Source organism: Macaca fascicularis, chromosome 14 (assembly GCF_037993035.2).
Source record: "Macaca fascicularis isolate 582-1 chromosome 14, T2T-MFA8v1.1".
Taxonomy (NCBI): domain Eukaryota; kingdom Metazoa; phylum Chordata; class Mammalia; order Primates; family Cercopithecidae; genus Macaca; species Macaca fascicularis.
The window spans coordinates 3,213,037-3,221,244 of NC_088388.1; the positions used below are offsets into that span (position 1 = coordinate 3,213,037).

The following is an 8,208-nucleotide window of genomic DNA, read 5'->3' on the forward strand; positions in this document are numbered from 1 at the left end:
AGGAAGTGGAACTCTGTCTGGACAAAGGCCCCGCCAGATTCCGGAAGCCGGCCTCTCCTCTCCAGACGCGTGCCTGATTGGACAGTCCCCGACCCTGCTCCTCTGATTGGATAGGGTCTCACGCCCCGCCCCTCAGGCCCTGAGTGACAGGAGCTGTAATCAGACAATGGGCCGAATGAGACAGCAAGGACAGGTGCTGGCCGCGGTTTTTTGGGGGCAGGGCTTCCTACCCGCGCGGTCCGGCCCCACCTAGAGGATATTTACATTTCACATGTGACTGTGCTTATGTTCATTTATAAATAATAAGTATATGTTATTCACCAATGGAAATAAAATAATGATATTCATATTGAATTTTTATATTTTATGGCCTTCTTGGCTTTTGGTCCTTTGAACAGAGAGCCTGAAATTTCAAAAAGGAGTCAAGTCTCTAAGAATTAAAATGTGAGCCACGCGTGAATCTTAAATTTTCTAGTAGCCACATTTTAAAATGTACTAAGAAACAGGTGAAGTTGATTGTAATAATTTAACTCAGTATGTAACCATTTTCCTATATGGTCAATATATAATTGGTAAGGAAGCATATATTTTGGGGTACTAAATCTTTGAAGCTCACTCTGTGTTTTACCTTTTCAGCACATTTCAGTTCAGACCAGCTGTATTCCAGATATTCAGTAGTCACACATGATCAATAGCTGCCACATTAAAGTGCAACTCTGAGGTCTAACCTCCCTTATGTCAGGGGGTGGAGAGTCTGAACGTCCCTTTTCAACCAGAGGTGAGGGAACAGCCTCTTGCTACAAACATCTCTCCTCCGGTCGAAGGGTGGACGAGATGGTGATCCTAGAGAGCACAGGGGACAGCAAAAGAAAATATCCACGGGGAGAGGACTGCTGCCCACCAATAATGGCGACCCAAGAGGAGAGAACACATCTTCAGATCTGTCCACAGCCTTGACCTCCAACATTTAGATATGGAGTAAACAGACTAGAGGCAGACTTATCTTGCTATTTGGCCTTAGCTCTAATGACTGAGCTGTGATTGTTTCTTCCTGTGGTAGGGGGGCCTGTGTGAGTAAAAGCACCAATCACATATATACCTGTGTACATGCATTTCTGTATGACGGAACATTATTTTACAAAAGATCCAACTTTAAATAAGGGGGGGAAATTAGTACCTATAAAGTGCTTTTCTCTTGCAGGTAACTAGGAATCAACCTTTCACTGAATCCTGGCATCCTATCTGCCCTGGGAGCATGCATTAGTTACCTGTTACATAACAAACCACCCAAAACTTAATAGCTCATGATTGAGCTCATCAGTCATTTAGGCTGAGTTCAACCGAGCTGTTCTTGTCACAACTGGACTCCTTCATGTATGTATGGCCAGCTGCTGGTTGACTAGGTGGCTCTGCTTCTGGGGATGAGACGGCTATCAACAGTGGCACCTTCCTTCTCCCCACCATGGTATGTCATCCTCCAGCTGACTAACATGGCTTAATCTCATAAAGATAGCAAGGTTCTGAGAAAAACAGAAGCATTTAAGACCTTTTGAGCCTAGACCCAAAACTAGCACAAAAGCTGTCACGTTCGCAGTTGATAAGGGCTGGCTGTGTCCCCACCCAAATATCAACTTGAATTATATCTCCTAGAATTCCCATGTGTTGTGGGAGGGACCCGGGGGAGGGGGTAATAGCATCATGTGGGCGGGTCTTTCTCATGCTGTTCTCATGTGAGTGAAAAAGTCTCACGAGATCTGATGGGTTTATCAAGGGTTTCTACTTTTGCTTCCTCCTCCTTCTTCTCTTCCCGCCACCGTGTGAGAAGTGCATTTTGCCTCCCGTCAGGATTCCGAGGCCTCCCCAGCCATGTGGAGCTGTAAATCCAGTTAAACCTCTTTTTGTTCCCATGTTTAGGAATGTCTTTATCAGCAGTGTGAAAACGAACTAATACAACAGTTTTCTATAACCAGAGCAAATAGTCCCAGCCGGATGCAAGGTTTGGGAAACATTCCGCCTCTTGATGGGAGTGGCAGTAAAAGCACACGGTAAAAAGCATAGATACAGAGAGGAATGAAGAATTTCTGCTGTTTCTGCAATCAATATTAGTCTACCCTTTTTTGCAGAAGAGGTTTGTATGACTCTTTCAAGTCAAGAACCTTGCCCAAAGCCCCACAGCTACTAAGCAGCTGAGCTAGTACTCAGGATCAACTCTGCCTGGTTCTGCAGCCCTTACTCCTGCATAGACCACATTGCTCATGCGGCTTCCCGAGGCCTGCGAGGTTCTGGAGAGTGACCTTTCTGCAATAGAAGCAGAATTCCTTTTAGATTTGGGTCCATATGGTGCTGTTTATCACTGGGAATAATCAATCACCTCAAGAAATTGCAGAAGCTTCTTGGAAGGACATGGAATAATGTGGGGGAAATGGCTGATAGATGACTTTAGGAAATCAAAGTCCAACAACAGAGGAGCAATTTTAAAACAGAATATATCCTATATGTCTGTAAATGCTTTCATGCCTGTTTGGTATTTGTAGGCTGTTTATAATTTTCAACACTGACTAAAAGTACTGTGACTGAAACAACTTCTTACTCTGAAATCAAGTGACTTAAAGATACATCTGCTGAGAAGGCTTTTTTTTTTTTTTTTTTTTTTTTTTTTCTGCAGCAATTTATCCAAATAGCTGAGTCCATCTTGGAGGTGTCCTTTGATTTTTAACAGGGAAGAGCTATTTTTCAAGCCCCTAAACTCAGGAGCAGCCATGTGGCAAATCCCATCAGTATGCATGGAAACCAGCTACAGTGAATGCATTCATTACCCGGAATCAATTGTTCTCACCCCTGCTGCATGTAAAATCACCTGGGCGGGAGTGGCATTTAGAATTTCCCAAACCCAAGTTGCCACAGACCAGATAAATGAGAATCCCTGGAGTGGGGCCTGGGCAACATTGTGGCTTAAAGTTGTGGTTTAAAGCTGTCTGGGGGATTAGAGTGTGGCCCAGACCCCAAACCACTGCTTTAACTTTTTTTAACTTTTAAGTTCAGGGGCACAGGTGCTGGTTTGTTATATTGGTAAACACATATCATGGGGGTTTGTTGTACAGATTATTTCATACCCAGGGCCTCACCAGAAGCCAAGCAGATGTTAATGCCATGTTTGTACAGCCCGCAGAACCATGAGCCCATTAAACCCCTTTTCTTTACGAATTATCCAGCCTCAGAAAATTGTACCAGGAGTGAGGTGTTGCTATAAAGACACCTGAAAATGTGGAAATGACTTTGAAACTGGGTAATGGGCAGAGACTGGAAGAGTTTGAAAGGCTCAGAAGAAGACAGGAGGATGAGGGAAAGTTTGGAACTTCTTAGAGACTGGTTAAATGGTTGTGTCCAAAATGCTAACAGTGGTAAGGATAGTGAAGTCCAGGCTGATGAGGTCTCAGATGGAAATGCAGAATTCATTGGGAACTGAATCAAAGGTCACTCTTGTTATGCTGTGGCAAAGAGCATTGCTGTATTGTGTTCATGCTCTAGGAATCTGTGGAAATTTGTACTTAGGAGTGATGATTTAGGGTATCTGGTGGAAGTAATTTCTAAGCAGCAAAACATTCAAGGCATGACCTGGCTCCTTCTAACTGTCTACACTCAGATGCAGGAGCAAATAAATGACTGAAAGCTGGAATTTATATTTAAAGAGGACACAAAATGTAAAAGCTTGGAAAACTTGCAACCTGGCCAAGTGACAGAGCAAGAAAAAGCATTATCAGGAGAGGAATTCAAGAAGGCTATGGAGCAACCTCTTGCTAGAGAGGTTTGCATGAATAAAAGGGAGGCAGGTGCTGATAACCAAAACAATGAGAAAAAGGCTTCAAATGTATTTCAGGGATCTTTGGCCCTTCTCATCAGGCGTAGAGGATCCAGGCCTAGGGCCCCACTCCCCTATGCAGCCTCGGGACATTATTCCCTGCATCCAGGCCACTCAGAGGGGCCCAGGTACAGCTCAGGCCACTGCTTCAGAGGGTGGAAACCGTAAGCCTTGGCAGCTTCCAAGTGGTGTTAACCATTTAGGCACATTGAGATGGAGTGTTGCTCCATTGCCCAAGCTGGAGTGCAGTGGTGTAATCTCGGCTCACTGCAACCTCCACCTCCCCCATTCAAGCAATTCTCCTGTAATTGCATTGAATTGGTAGATCAATTTTTTTAATGTTTCAATCTTCACAATATTAGGTCTTCCAATATATGAACATGGGATTTCTCCCCCATTTACTTTGGTCGTCTTTAACTTCTTCCATTGATGTCTTGTAGTGTTAAGTGTCCAAGTCTTGTACTTTTTGGTTGCTGGTATTCCTAGGAATTTTATTCTTTTTACAGAATTGTTCCCTTATATCCTGTTTGTACTGCTCATTGGTGATTGTAGAAATACAGCTGATTTTTGTGTATAGGACTTGTGCCCTGAACTCTGTTGAACTCATTTATTGGGCATAATAGTTGTGTGTGTGTGTGTGTGTGTGTGTCTCCCTTAGAATTTTCTACATACAAGATGTGGTTTTCTGTAAATAGAGATACTTTTGCTTAGTTTTTTCCAAACTGGATGACTTTTATTTCACTTTCTTGTCATATTACTCTGGCTATAGCTTCAGTGAAATGTTGCATAGAAGTGGTGGGTGTGGACATCCTTTTCTTTTTCCTGATCTTAGGGGAAAACATCCAGGTTTTCACAGTTACATATAGTGTTCACTGTGGGTAGATGCCCTTTATCAGGCTGAGAAAATTCCCTTCTGTTCCTCCCTGTGCCAACCCAAAGCTGGGAAGCCTTTGAGTGGTTGGAGAACACTTGAATTCTTCATCCTCTGAGCCCAGACATGGAGGGTGCACCTCAGCCTGTGTTCAACCACACCGTCTTGGGTCCCTGAAGCAGCACAGTTTTCAGTGTTGTCCTACAGAGCATCTCAGGGACACAGCTCATTCTAGTCTCCCTTCCCCCTCTACAGGCTTGACCCCTGCTCTGGGTCCTGGATGGGAACAGAGACCACCCATTATAACCCTTCCTAGGGACCAAGGGCCAATCTCCTTCTGCCCCAAACATATCCTCCCAGGGGGAAGAAGCAGGAGTCCACAATTCCAGCCGAAACAGACTGAATCCCACTGAGACACAGCTGGGGCTCCCTGTGTACTAATGAGATACTCACTCACTCATTCATTCACTCGTCTTCATTCATTCATACACACTGCTAGTGACTCCTTCATTAATCAGTTCAACAACTGTTTCTGGAATGCGCACTGTCACAGTGGTGGCAGTAGTAAGCCATCAGGGAGGGAGGGGAAGCACATGTGACCAGTTTACCAATGAGACAGAGGCTGAAAGAAAAGAGTCAGTGAGACCAAGGCTGAGGGTGTAGAATTTATTTAGTGCTGCACCGAGGTGCATTTTGGATTTCTACAGATACATGTGATCATTTGGGTTGCAGGACATCCATCTGTAAATGGAGCTCCTGGGAGACACAGGAAAGAAAAGTTTGCTGTCTCCCATGGAATTATCAAGAAGGGGAATTCCAGGCTCTTGCTTGGCATGAGGGCTGCCCCCAGTGCAGTCTGGCTCAGACATATGGGGGCATGTAGGAAGGAGGGTCCAAAGTACAAGGGGCATGTGATACCCTTACAGTGAATGGGCAGGGAGTGGTTCATTCCACTTCCTCAAGGGCTGGAAAAAGAAGCCCTGAGCCAGGGGACTCATTGCTCTGCTCCAGAACAGGATGTGCTTGAGGGATACTCACTCGTTGGGAAGCGCGGATCTTCAGGAGCTACCTGAGGTTTCCCACTAGAGCCTCAGATCTTGCACTGGCAGCACACGGGGACACAGCAGCTGGACTGGGAGCAGCAGGGTTTGCAGCAGCTGGACTGGCAGCAGGATGACCCACAGCCTGAGGAGCAGCAGGGTTTACAGCAGCTGGACTGGCAGCAGGGTGACCCACAGCCTGAGGAGCAGCAGGGCTTGCAGCAGCTGGACTGGCAGCAGCAGGGCTTACAGCAACTGCACTGGGAACATCCACAAGAACCACAGCCTCCCTTAGAGCCACCACTAGAGCCACAACCACAGCCTCCCTTGGAGCCCCCACAAGAGCCACAGCCCCCCTTGGAGCCCCCACAGGAGCCACAGCTGGAGCAGGAACAGGCTGGGACACAGCAGCACACAGGCTTGCAGCAGCAGACGGGCACACAGCAGCTAGAGCCACAGCCCCCACAACTGGAGCTGCAGCCCCCACAGCCAGAGCCACAGCCCCCACAGCCGGAGCCACAGCCCCCACAGCCGGAACCACAGCACCCACAACGGGAGCCACAGCCTCCAGAGCAGCCACAGCAGCCCATGATTCTGGTGGATTGAGGGTGGAGCAGGTAGAGGAACAGGTGAGAGGGAGGTGCAGATGTGGAGCCCCCGAGCCTGGGCTCTTTATACACCTGTCTAGGGGTCAGGTGGGTCACAGGGGCCCTTCCTTGTTCCTCCTAAAGTTATTTCCCAGGAAACTCGTGTGTCATTTAAAATAACAAAAATACTGTGTTTCGTTGTGACACACTTCCTCTTCCTACGTGGTTTTCTGCCCTAAATCCTCAGGGTCCAAGTCCTCCCCTCCGTGGACTCCCAGGAATGAGTGGAACCTGGTCTGTTTCTGCCCCGCCCTCTGACCCCAGCCTTCTGCCCCTGTTTTCTCTTCCCTTCAGGGCACTGTTCTCACCTCCTGTGCTCCGCAGGGCTCTGTCCCCACCAGGCGATGGGGTGCTGCGAATTCCCTTTTCTCTCCTTCACTTTTCTGCCCCTGCTTCCTGCAACCCTGATCTTTCTCAGTGCTCCCTAAAGGCGTGGAACGCTTGGGGCTCCTCCCAGCTCTCCTTCTTGTCCGGCTTTCCTGGGTGAGCGACTGGATGCCTTGTGGAGAGGTCCTCAGCTCTCCTGCCCCGCTCATTTCTAGAGGGCAGCACCTGGTTCCGTACCCGGCAGGAACCTCACGACCTCCCGGGTCTCAGACCTACTGTCCTCCCTGCCTGGGCATTAGGGAGTTCCTGCCCAAACCCTCCAAAGAGAACCCTGGGAGGAGGTGGTATGTGGTCGTGGACCTGGACTCTGGGAATCTGGGATTCTTGTCTGACACACCAGCCCTCGGGCATGGCTTCGCATTTCCTCTGATGTCCAGCAGGCCTCTCCCTGCCCTGGTGCAGTCTGCACCTTCCCATCCCCGCAGGCCTGGCAGCAGCCAGGGCCTCGTCTCTCCCGGGAAGGGCTCAGCACTCCCCGGAGCTCAGTTCCTTGGAGTTTCTCTGTGTCCTCGCCTCCAGTGGGTTGTAAAACTCTCTGTGCCCTCGTGGATTCTTTTGAGTTTATCTGGCTCATTTTAATTGATGTGATGAGAGCAATGGTCTCTGGTGACTTTCTATGTTTGAGTCAGAGCGGAATCTCCATTGTCTCACACACACACGCGCACACACACTCAGATAGACACACACTCACACACATTTGAAGTTGTATTACAGAAGAGAAAAGGAACACACACATCTCAAAGGAAGCCATGCCTCTCAAAATCGAGATGCGTGATGAACACAGCAGGTCACCAACCTGCCACAGAGACAGGATGTGGGAGCTACAAAGGGGTCTGTGGCTCCTGTGGGGGCTCCAAGGGGAGTTGTGACTCCTGTGGTGGCTCTAAGGGGGGCTGTCGTCCTTGTGGCTGCTCCCAGTGCAGTTGCTGTAAGCCCTCTTGCTGCTCCCCAGGTTGTGGGTCATCCTGCTGCCAGTCCAGCTGCTGACTCCCCGAAGGGAAGAAGAAGCCAGCACAGTCAGGGACTGACAGGCAGACCGGAGCCTGGGGGAGCTGGGCTCTCCAGAATGGCAGGAGGGACAGAGACACTGTCCAGCAGCCTCCTGCCCCCAGACCTGATGGAGAACAAGACCTTGGCCGTGCTGAATTTCACTCCTGTGCTAGCAGAGCCCAGAGTGTATGCATGGATAGAAACACAGACAAATAAACCATTTAAAACACCGGTAAGGCAAATCCTTCTGGAACAGCGATAGAAGGCTGTGGTCTGAGGGCAGAGGCAGGAACAGAGGAGGCTCCACTCAATCTTGGGGGTTGTGGGAGGGCAGGACTTGGGCCCAGAGGCTGTAGAGAGGAAAACAATGCAGGAGGGGGAAGTGTGTCACGAGGCAACACAGTATTTTTATTC

At 48.5% G+C, this 8,208-nt stretch overlaps 1 pseudogene; it reads left to right on the forward strand.

Annotated features, from left to right (window-relative positions):
* The first annotated feature begins 5,267 nt into the window (after positions 1 to 5,267).
* LOC135967190 (uncharacterized) lies at positions 5,268 to 7,832 on the forward strand (annotated as a pseudogene).
* The last annotated feature ends 376 nt before the right edge of the window (positions 7,833 to 8,208 follow it).